We start from the raw sequence: 10,450 nt of genomic DNA, 5'->3' as shown, positions 1-10,450 counted from the left end.
TCTCACCACTCTGACTCAGAAGACATGTGTTTCCTACTAACACCCTCTTCCTGGCCCCCACATTGTAAAAATGCAAGAACCTCTAGCTCAGGGCTCCACTGGCTGGGACCTACTTGACCTCCACCTGACACAGTTGGGTGGCAAAATGGGAACATGGGGAGCCTGGGTTTTCTCTTGATTCATATCTTGCTTATATCACAGGAGAAATTAAAGGACTGCTGCTTTTCCTGGGCAGCTCAGCTCTGGTAGGTACATAACTGTGTATAGAATGGCTTCGAGTTATTGAAATACTCATGTTTTGGGAACTTTCATTTCAGTTAAGCCAAAGATGTATTGAGAAGGCAGAAGACACAAGGGCAGATGCAGACTATGATTTGGCAAAAAGAGTAGATTATTTAATAACTTTTTAAAAAGCCTTCGATATAGCTCCTAGCATTTTTCATAGTGTGTGTGTGTGTTTGTGTGTGTGTGTGTGTGTGTGTGTGTGGTGTACACACTCACTCATGCCCAGGTGTGAACCCCTTAAGTGTGAATGCAGAAAGCAGAGGAAGGCAGTTCTATGCCTCTCTTCTCTATTTCCTACAGACAGGCTCTCTCACTGAATCTGGAGCTAGTCTGGTAGCAGCAAACCTCAAAAAATCTTACTGTCCTGTCACCAACAGTACTGGGGCTTCAAGGTTGCACACTATGTCTGGCTTTTTATGTGTGAGCTAGAAATTCAAAGTCAGTTCTTCATGCTTGAGTAGCAAAAGATCTTACCCACGACTCTGCTTTGCTTTATTATTATTGCTAACATTACATTTTTTTCTATTTATTTGGTGAAGGGTGGCATGTGCCACAGCATGTGTGTGGGGATCAGAGGACAATATGCTGGAGTCAAATCTCCTATTATGTAGGGTTCAGGAATCAAACTCAGGTCTTCAGGCTTGGCAGCAAGTGTTTTTAGCTGCGGAGCCATTAGCCACCTACCTTAGTTTTTTGTTGTTGTTTTGTTTTGTTTTTCAAGACATGGTTTCCCTGTATTGTTTTGGAATCTGTCCTGGAACTCACTCTGTAGACCAGGCTGGCCTTGAACTCACAGAGATCTGCTTGCCTCTGCCTCCTGAGGGCTGGGACTAACGGTGTGCGCCACCAACGCCCGGCCTACTTTACTTTTTTAAATGATATTTCTTCCTAATGGTCTTCATAAAGTACAGAAACATTGCTTCTTTGACAATGTTACACTGGTAACTTTCAGACCATGTGAAGTATTTCAAAGTATTGTTTTCGAAGTCTGAAAGTCTCTTAGCCAGCATTTTTCCTCTAAAACATTGAAGTGTCATGCTTAGCTGGAAGGGGAGATACTATGATCATAAAGGCAGTCTTCTCACTCTGAGGCTCACCCCGCATTGTACTCTAGATCTGGTACCTCTGTAGTTTCCCCAGATTCAGGTGTTGTGACTGCATGATTTGTGGTAGCAGGGGCTGTGTTCACACCTTCCTTTATGTATTTTGTTGTCTACGTTAGAAAAAAATTTCAGTATAACTTCCATTTTATTTCTCCAAGGTGTTGTTCCTTCTGTCTTTACATGGGCTCTTTACATGGGCTTTGGTGGAGGTTGCAGTACAGTACCAGCAGGTCTAAATCATGGTGGGGGTGTTCAGTCTTTCCGGGCTTCACAACATTGATTCCTGACTACCTTGCTATGAATAGCACAGCTTACACAGTAATACAGCTTGACAGAGTTTGGGAAGCCCATAGGCTTCGAAGACTCTTGCTTCACATATGTGCCTGACAGCAGCAGCTTCTACAATGTTCCAAATGACTAACTTCTTAATGGCCTTGTCCTTGGGGGCACAAATTTACTGCACATGGCCGAAGCAGCACCTTTTGGTATGAATGCTGTTTCCTTGGTTTTTTGGTCATCTTGGAGCCAAAATCAAAAAGAAAATTTTGTGTTGTACTTTCTAGCTTTTTAAAATAAAGTGTTGATATTTGGGGCACATGTCTGTCATCCCAACACTTGGGGAGGTGGAGGATAGGAAAATTGAAGATGTCTGTTAGCCTAACACTTAGGGGGACAGGAAGATTGCAGCCTGGGCCACATAATCAGACCATCCCAAAAAGATACCTAAATGTGTGTATACAGTCAAGAAGCCTTGCGTATTTATGATAGAATATAATATTTCTAAAGGAAATGAAAACAACAAAACCCATGCATTGACACTATGTCATACGTGGGGACAGTACACAGGGAAATAGCTTCTTAGAAGTAGATTATTGATCAGAATTCATGCACAATTTTATAAGCACTGCCTAACTTCTCTCTGCAGAGATAAGAGCAGTGTACCTTCCCTGTGTTATGTGATTGATGCCACTGACAAAGCAGAACACCATTTTGGTTTTGCCGTTCAGATGAAAAATGGCCTCCAATGTATCTGTACTCTGTACCGGTGCAAGCCTTTAATACTACATTTTAAAAACAAGAAAGCTCTTTAAATTCTAATACAAAGCATCCTCTCAGAATCCTTAAGCAAAGAAAGCACAGGGTAAAATTAGTTCAGCATGCTTTTATTTGTGCATAAGGAAGAGAAAAACAATCTGTCCCCGTATCTATTTATATATGTCCAGGATAGCGGCAGAGTTGGACACTGGAAGGGAAAGGCCTGGAACTTTGGGGAGCCTGGAGCAGGAGGGGAAAGACAGGGTTTCTGTCACACTGCTTTATGTCTTGTGACTGTTTTACATATTTCCCCACCACTAACATTTTTAAAAGGATAATTTTAAAACAAAAGGATTTTAAAATAGTCTTAAATCACTATAAAAGAATGCATATTTAATGACATGGGGAATGTTGATATGAACTGCTGAGAGAAAATAACAGGTTATAAAACTGAAGTGTCCATATAGTCCAAAGCAAGCAAACACACGCACACAGGGAAAGCATGCTGGGAGGGTATAATCAAGAGTTTTAATGATTATCTCTGGGTAGCAGAATTCCTTTGTGTGCCTTTCCCTAATTTCCTAATGTTCTGCTTTGAAAATATTACTTTCAAAGCCAAAAGGGAATGCCAGCTTTGAGAGGCTGGGGAGGTAGCTCAGCAACAGAGCGCTTGTCTGCTATGCCCGAGCTCCTGGGTTCAATCCTCCGCACCAAAAGGAAAGCCTATTATACTTAGCAGAAAGTAATACGAATGAAACACACCCCTCACATCTATTTATAAATGGACAGAAAAGCCCCAGAAGAGCAAGAATTATCCCCGTAGCAATTGTTTCAAATAAAAGAAGCTGGGCTGGTGAGGAAGCTCAGCAGGTAAGGTCACTTTGCCACCATGCTTGATGGCCTGAGTTCAATTCTGCAGGTTCCACGTGGTTAAGAAGAGAATCGCGTCTCACAATTGTAGGTGCGCACACGCACACGCACACACACAAATGTAATAAAATTTTAGAAAGAAGCTGCAGAAGAGTGTTTATTGACAAGTCCACACATGCTGACACAAGGGAAATGCTGTGTGTTGCTATGAAGCCAGAAAAGCTGCTAGTTAGGTATAAGTGGGGCAGGTTATGATTGCAAAGGGGCCTCAGACGGTATTCCGGAGTCCAGGGATGGTAATATGGGTGTGTACATATCTTCAAGTTCCTTGACTTCAATGCCTCAGATGTGCCTTGGGTTTGAGTTCCAGTCCTACCACTTATTAGTGAATGTGAGAAAGCTGTTTAACCTCCCTGCCTCTGTCTCTGCCTCTTTACCTGCAGAAATGAGAGCAGCAATCTTTCTGTCCTCTGAGGGCTGTGGTAAGAATGGGATGTGCTAGGTTTTAATGTGTCCATGGGTTGCAGTGAGTGTTCAATTTAAGTTCCTTCTGCTGAAGGAAAACAGAAATTCTCCTTTCAATGCATAAACTGCCCATCTGCGGGCACTAACTTGCAAACACAGTACACCCGGAGTTCATAAGAGTCTCCACAAGTGTCTCCATTGTTGCCTCTTGCCCAGTTTACCAAGATACAAACAAAACAGACTGTAAAATCCAGAGTTTAAGAAAATAATAAGTTAAGATTTAACCCAAAATATATTAAAATGTACATTTTTCAAGCATGGTGGTTCATGCCTATAACCCTAGGGTTTGGGAGGCTGGGGCAGGAGGATAACCATAAGTCTGAAGCCAGTGTGGACTACACAGTGAGTTCAAGGCTTGCCTTGGTTAGACAGTGAGACATGTCTTTTATCATTCATATTCTTTTTCTTTTTCCTTCTTTCTTTCTTTCTTTCTTTCTTTCTTTCTTTCTTTCTTTCTTTCTTTTGTTTTTTGTTTTTTGTTTTGTTTTGTTTTTTCGAGACAGGGTTTCTCTCGTAGCTTTGGAGCCTATCCTGGCACTCACTCTGTAGACCAGGGTGGCCTCGAACTCACAGAGATCTGCCTACCTCTGTCTCCTGAGTGCTGGGATTAAAGGCGTGCACCACCAATACCTGGATGACTTATGTCTTTTTTAAAAATAAAAAAGTGCACATTTGGAATTGCACAAACATTTTTGTGAAGTTTCTAAGGGAATTTGCAGAAACCCAAACAGCTAAGGAATGCTTTCACACTGGGAACCAGCATTTCATGTGGTCACTTAGAGTCACAGATGGAAAGCTGGGAAGCACATTGGAAAACTGACCAGTTGGCAACTGTAATTGCCTTCCTTGTACAGGTCTCTGCACCAACCGGGATCAGTCAGTGAACGATGTTAGGTCTTTGTTTCTAATACCAGTAAGTGCTGAGGATCCTTTTGCTTGGGCCAAAGGGAAGAAAGCAATCATAAGTCAATCCTAGATTATTAGTCCAAAGCACGTCAATGGGTCAATGGGTGAAAGAGCCAGGGTGCTAAAGTGAGTGCGTAATTGATAGGTATATGAAAGCAGGTTAACATGTGAACTGTACAAAGTGACAATGAAAATTCACAAAACAGTCTCTGCAGAAGCACCCACAGGTATATGATGTGTGTGTGTAGTGTGGTGTGTGTGTGTGTGGTGTGTGTGTGTGGTGTGGTGTGTGTGTGGTATGTGTGTGGTGTGTGTGTGTGATGTGGTGTATGCACGTGTGTGTGTATGGTGTGTGTATGTGTGTGGTGTGAGTGTAGTGTGTGTGTGTGTGTGGTGTGGTGTGTGTGTGAGTGTGTGTGTGTGGTGTGTGGTGTGTGTGTGAGTATGTGTATAGTGTGGCGTGTGTGTGTGTGTGTGTGTGTGTGTGTGTGTGAGTGTGTGTGTGGTGTGTGTGTGTGTGAGTGTGTGGGTGTGTGCGGTGTGGTGTGTGTGTGTGTGAGTGTGTGTGTAGTGTGGTGTGTGTGAGAGTGTGTGTGGTGTGTGTGTGTGTGAGTGTGTGTGGTGTGTGTATGTGTGTGGTGTGAGTGGTGTGTGTGCGCGTGTGTGTGAGAGAGAGTGTGTGTGGTGCATGTGTGGTATGTGTGGTGTGTGTGGTGTGTGAGTGTACACACACTTGTGGAGGGAGCCTGTGCCTGTGAATATATGGAGGCCAGAAGAGGGCATCAGATCTCTCAGAGTTGGAGTTGTGTATATTTGCAGGATGCCTGGATTGTTACATGGGTAACAATCCAACCTTTAGTCCTCATGACACAAACATTCATAACTCCTGAGCCATTTCTCCAGTCCTGATGACACAATTTTTAAGAAAAACTATTGAGGGGTAAATTAAAAATTCCCAGAAACAGCAAGACGAAGATCTTTGACTGCCAACGTTTACAATTTAAATTTTCACCACTCAATATAAATAGCTTACTTGTCTGAGATAAAGAGACCTGGTAGCTGTACATAATAGAAGCATGTAACTCTCGTGCCATCCAGGAACATTTACAACAGCATGCATATGCCCACACACATACATCAAGGTTCCCATTTGTCAGGCACTACTCTAAGTGACTTTTCTACATTGGATAACTTAATGAATTACTGTTTCTACTTTATAGATGAAATCCAAAGAATAGAGATGGAATAACTTTCCAAAGTTGCACAGGCAATAAATTTCTGAGCTTCTGTTTGAATGGCCTTCTAGCTTCTCTGTGCCTTCACTGCCAGGCTTTTGAACCAAGACAACAATTGAAGTAAACCCAGTGCAAACAATGCTAGCCTACTTCTCTGATCACCTTCTCCAAAATGCAGCACTGCTGTCTGCAACTGGGAGCATCAGATAGTTTCAAATTGACAGACACTGTATAAAATACCTGAAATGAATTCTGCAAGGACATCAAAACTAAGAGAAGTCTGAAAAATTGCCACACACTAGCAGAAGCCAGGAATGCAATTAAGAGAAAATGTAGTAAAGTACAGTGGATGGGATTTGAGAATACAAATACTCTTGAGGGCCTAAACAACATCTCTGCAGCACTCAGTGAATAGCAAGAAACCAATGGTTCTTTAGCTGTGACAACTGTACATGGTAGATAAAAAATCAACTGAGTGAGAGGCCAAACTCTCTCTACTCTTTTAGCTCTCCTGTAAGCCTTAACTACTCTAAAGTGAAGAGCTCATCAAAAAAATGCAACTAACTTTGCCAGGTACGGTGGTTCATGTCTTTGATCCCAGTACCAGGGAAACAGAGGCAGAAGGATCTCTGTGATGGTTCCAGGCCAGCCTTGTCTGCAAAGCAAGTTCCAAAACAGCCAGGGCTATTCCACAGAGAAACCTGTCTCAAAAAAACAATAAATAGATAAATAAACAAATAAATAAAATGCAACCAACTTCCCATCTCCACTTAACCCTTCGGGTGATTCTTAGTGAGATGTCCAGCAGATAAGCAGCTGGCATAAAATAAATGCAGAGGAAACCAAATGGGAGATTTCCTTTCTAATGGAATAAAACCAACTCCTATGAAAAAGGGTGAATTTACCTACTTTTGGAGAAAGTCCCCTGGAGTTTCCTTGTCCTGAAAACAAGTTAAAAAAACAAAACAAAACAAAACAAAAACCTGTGATTTATCCATATCCTTTTAAAAAACATTTTTTGAGATTAGCATACAATTATATCATTTCCCCTTCCTTTCCTCCCTCCCATACCTCCCATGTGTTCCCCCAAGATTTGTTCAAGGCCTCGATTTCTTTAACTGGTGGTGGTGGTGGTGGTGGTGGTGGTGGTGGTGGTGGTGGTGGTGGTGGTGTGTATGTGTGTGTGTATTCCTAAATATAAAAATACAACCTGCTAGGTCTGTATGTTACTTGTATGTATGTGTTCAGGGCTGATTATTTGGTTTTGATAACCGATTGATGTGCCTTTCCCTGGATAAGACTATCTTGCTCGAATTCTTAAGTTGCCTATAGTTCTCCATGTAGGATTGAGGCCTCTGAATCCCCGCCCCCTTTCCCTTCAGCGTGTCTATCAGTGTCCTAGGCAGCCATGTTGGGAAGACTTCAAGGTTGTAGCTTCTTCTGACATTTCTAAGAGATATAAAATCACAGCAAACTTCTCATTACTCTGGTTCTTAAAATATTTCTGCCTCCCTCTTCCAAATTGATCCCTGAGTCTTAGGAGCAGAAGGTATATTGTAGAAGTATGCGTTGGGACTGGGCTCCACAACTCTGCACTTTGATTGGTTGTGGTTTTCTATAATGGTTTCCATTTGTTGTATAGAGAAGAATAAATATTTAGAATGTAGTTAGAAATTATGCTGGTTGAGAAAAATGGTGGTTGTAGTATCTTTTCCAAGATCCATGACTTCACCAGCTTTGGGTTGCTAACTGGGTTTCCATTACTAGACATAATTTCTCTCTTGTTAAGTGGGTCTTAAATTCAATTAAAGATTCATCTTCTTTTTAACAACAAGAATGTAAATTGTATCCCTGCCTGTAGCAAGCTTTCTCATCTGACTATCTTTGGATCACCAGCCCCTAAATAACAACTGGGAGACTTCTTAGTTATAAAAGCTGGGCCTTAGCTTAGGCCTTTTTCCAGTAGCTCTTGTAGCTTAAATTAACACATATTTTTAATTCCACATTCTACTATGTGGCTTTTCCATCTCTTCCATTCTGTGTGTCCAGCTCCTTCCATGTCTTAGTGATGTCTCCTCTTCCTCTCTCTGCCAGGAAGTCCCACCTATCTCTCCTGCCTAGCTATTGGCCATTCAGCTTTTTATTTCACAAATCATAGAAAGACATCTTCACATAGCTCACAAATATTCTGTGGATATATGTGGTCAGACTTTGGGTGCCATATGTAAGTGGACTTTTCTTTGGGCTGCCAGCTCTAAAATAACAACATATAGACTTATTATTAATTATGAAAGCTTGTTCCTTGCTAGCTCTTACAATTCAAGTTAACACATTTCTGCTAATATATGTTCTATCACAGAGCATTACCTTTCTTTCATCCTGCATCTCCTATTTCCCCAGAATGTCTCCTGGTGTCTCCTGAGCACCTAGATTCACCCTCCTCTTCCTTTTTCTTCCCAGAAATCCCACCTATACCTCCTTCCTAGCTATTGGCCATTCAACTCTTTATTATACCAATCACAGCAATATATATTCACACAGAGTACAAATTGTTGGGGACCAAGAAAGTTCCATTATGGAATGTCTTAAAGTCCAGTCTCTGGTTTCAGTAAACAGGAGCACCCAGGAGCTCTGGCCTACAATTGTATTGCTAATGTGAGCTAGTCTGCTATTGAATACCATGGCATCAGTGTAGAATGCCTCCTAGTTTACATCTCTATGGGCCTAAGCATTTGAATAGGCCTGCACCTGGGGAGAGGGCTAGGTGTGTGAGTAACAAGTGAGGACAGAGAGTTAGGAGCTATCTAACAGAGAGGAGTCAGCTGAAGGAGACAAAAATAGCCTCCTGGCCTTGGAAGCATAGTTAGGAGACAGCCAGGAAGATGCTGAATAAACAAGAGACTCCAGTTTTGCCACAGGGAACTGAGAGCTCTCTAAAGATGACAAGATGCCTGTGCTTGGTCTTTATCACCATTGGGTTGCTAGGAGTTTCCAAGTCCACGCTCCCCCATTCAGGCCGACCCTCATGGCTGCCATGGCTTGGGGCTGAGACATGCTGGGCCAAGACAACAAATATCCCACAGCACTTGCCCTTAAAGGGATCAGCTCCCCATTTTGGCAGCCATAACAGCTTAACACATGCTTGACTGACCTTGCCTTGGTCACTAGGAGGTCAGATGCCTGCCTTGTGGCAAGGAACCAATCAGAAGTTAGCTGGTGGTGCTATGCTTTACTGCTCTGGGTGTGCTTTATGGACAAGTGCACAGCAATGGTGTGCAGAGTGTAACAACTACCGTGGGAGGGCCTATAGGCCATAACAACCAGTTGACCAATTAACACAGGGCAAGTCCTCCAAGCCTGGAGGCACACCAATCCTCAGCCTGTGCATACCCCTAGACACTCCACGCTGCCCTATAAGATCTCTGTCCCGTGGCTTCTCGGGGTCTTTTCCCAGCCATCCACCATGGTGGGTGGATGAAAGGCCGGAGCTAATGGGGTTAGCTTGTTAAACAACTGCAATAAAGCCTCTTGCTATTTGCATCAAGCTTTCGCCTCCACCTAGTGATTGGGGTCACCACAGTCCTGGGCCGAGATCCTGGGGGCCTGAGCCTTCAGGGGTCTTTCATCCTAACCAAGGGAGTTTGAGAAGTTAGGCACTGACAATGCTAAGTGGTGTTTCCATAGTTCCTGCCCATCACAGTTACAACTACACGAAGCAGAACTGATATGCCTTTCCAGGCGCTGGAAAGGGTCATGGAGTTCTGCTTCCTGAGATCTGACAATTTTTGAAAGCCAAATGAATAGATCCTGAGATAATGAGAGCAGGACCTCTGGAAGCTCAAGGAAAATTCCAAACTAGAAAAAGGCTTCACTACTCAGGAGACACCTAAGAAGTGGGAATGAGGCAGGAGAGCAATGAACTCTCAGGCAGAGCAAGCAAAGGACACAGGCACAGACTTTGAAACGGGAGAGTGTGAAGGAACTTACAGTTTGAAGAAGTGCAATTAGCTGTAGCCCAGAAGTCCAGTATAGAATGAGTCCTGGGAAGTGGTAGGAAATGGGGCTAGAGAAGGAGCCTTAAATGAGCATCAGGATGTATTTCAGGAAAGGGGAAGTCTAATTGTGAATAGAATTGCTTATGCCTTAAAACACTCAGTATATGCATGAGAATACACTTTAGATGGACCTGAACCTTGGGGAGGCACATGGGAGAAGCTGACCTTTGAGTCACCCAGTGTCTCAGTAAATGTCCATCAATTATAAAATACATAAACAGATTCAGATTGAGGCCCATCATCAAATACCATACATCAGTGAAAATGAATAAACTACAGTAACAAAATCAACACGAATGGATCTTAGAAACAGTGGGCAAGTCAGGGAGGAATACATAGATATGATTCAATTTGTATAAGGTTCAAAGCCAGACACAACTAAATAATACATTTCCTGTTGATACAGAGTTGGTAAAATGCTATAAAGAAAAAAGGA

At 42.6% G+C, this 10,450-nt stretch overlaps 1 non-coding gene across 1 annotated transcript; it reads left to right on the top strand.

Annotated features, from left to right (window-relative positions):
• Positions 1-1,320: 1,320 nt before the first annotated feature.
• On the top strand, positions 1,321-1,485 carry LOC113834786. Its single transcript, XR_003483586.1, has one exon. It is a non-coding gene; the product is annotated as a U1 spliceosomal RNA (small nuclear RNA).
• Positions 1,486-10,450: the final 8,965 nt, after the last annotated feature.

The sequence above is a fragment of the Cricetulus griseus genome, chromosome 3 (genome assembly GCF_003668045.3).
Source record: "Cricetulus griseus strain 17A/GY chromosome 3, alternate assembly CriGri-PICRH-1.0, whole genome shotgun sequence".
Lineage (NCBI taxonomy): Eukaryota > Metazoa > Chordata > Mammalia > Rodentia > Cricetidae > Cricetulus > Cricetulus griseus.
Note: the sequence above shows the minus strand (reverse complement) of the source record. Positions and strands in the feature narration are given on the sequence as shown.